This window comes from Lampetra fluviatilis, unplaced genomic scaffold (assembly GCF_964198595.1).
Source record: "Lampetra fluviatilis unplaced genomic scaffold, kcLamFluv1.1 SCAFFOLD_1176, whole genome shotgun sequence".
Classification (NCBI taxonomy): domain Eukaryota; kingdom Metazoa; phylum Chordata; class Hyperoartia; order Petromyzontiformes; family Petromyzontidae; genus Lampetra; species Lampetra fluviatilis.
The window spans coordinates 14203-15000 of record NW_027620540.1 but is presented as its reverse complement, the minus strand read 5'-3'; positions in this window follow the sequence as shown (position 1 = coordinate 15000).

Genomic DNA, 798 nt, shown 5'->3' with positions numbered 1-798 from the left:
CACTCAGTCACTCACTCACTCACTCAGTCACTCAGTCAGTCACTCACTCAGTCAGTCACTCACTCACTCAGCCACTCAGTCAGTCAGTCAGTCACTCACCCACTCACTCACTCAGTCACTCACTCACTCAGCCACTCACTCACTCACTCAGCCACTCAGTCAGTCAGTCAGTCACTCACCCACTCACTCACTCAGTCACTCAGTCAGTCACTCACTCAGTCACTCACTCAGTCACTCACTCAGTCACCCACTCAGTCACACAGAGCTCCACGGAGCTCCACGGAGTCGCGCTCCATCTCCGCCCTGGTGCCCTCCAGCAGGGCGGCGCGCTGGGAGCGCTCCTCACACACTCGCTTCAGGCTGGGGGCAGTCAGTCAGTGAGTCAGTCAGTCAGTCACTCACTCAGTCAGTCAGTCACTCAGTCACTCAGTCACTCACTCACTCACTCAGCCACTCAGTCAGTCAGTCAGTCACTCACCCACTCACTCACTCACTCAGTCACTCAGTCAGTCACTCACTCAGTCAGTCACTCACTCACTCAGCCACTCAGTCAGTCAGTCAGTCACTCACCCACTCACTCACTCAGTCACTCACTCACTCAGCCACTCACTCACTCACTCAGCCACTCAGTCAGTCAGTCAGTCACTCACCCACTCACTCACTCAGTCACTCAGTCAGTCACTCACTCAGTCAGTCACTCACTCAGTCACTCACTCAGTCACCCACTCAGTCACACAGAGCTCCACGGAGCTCCACGGAGTCGCGCTCCATCTCCGCCCTGGTGCCCTCCAGCAGGGC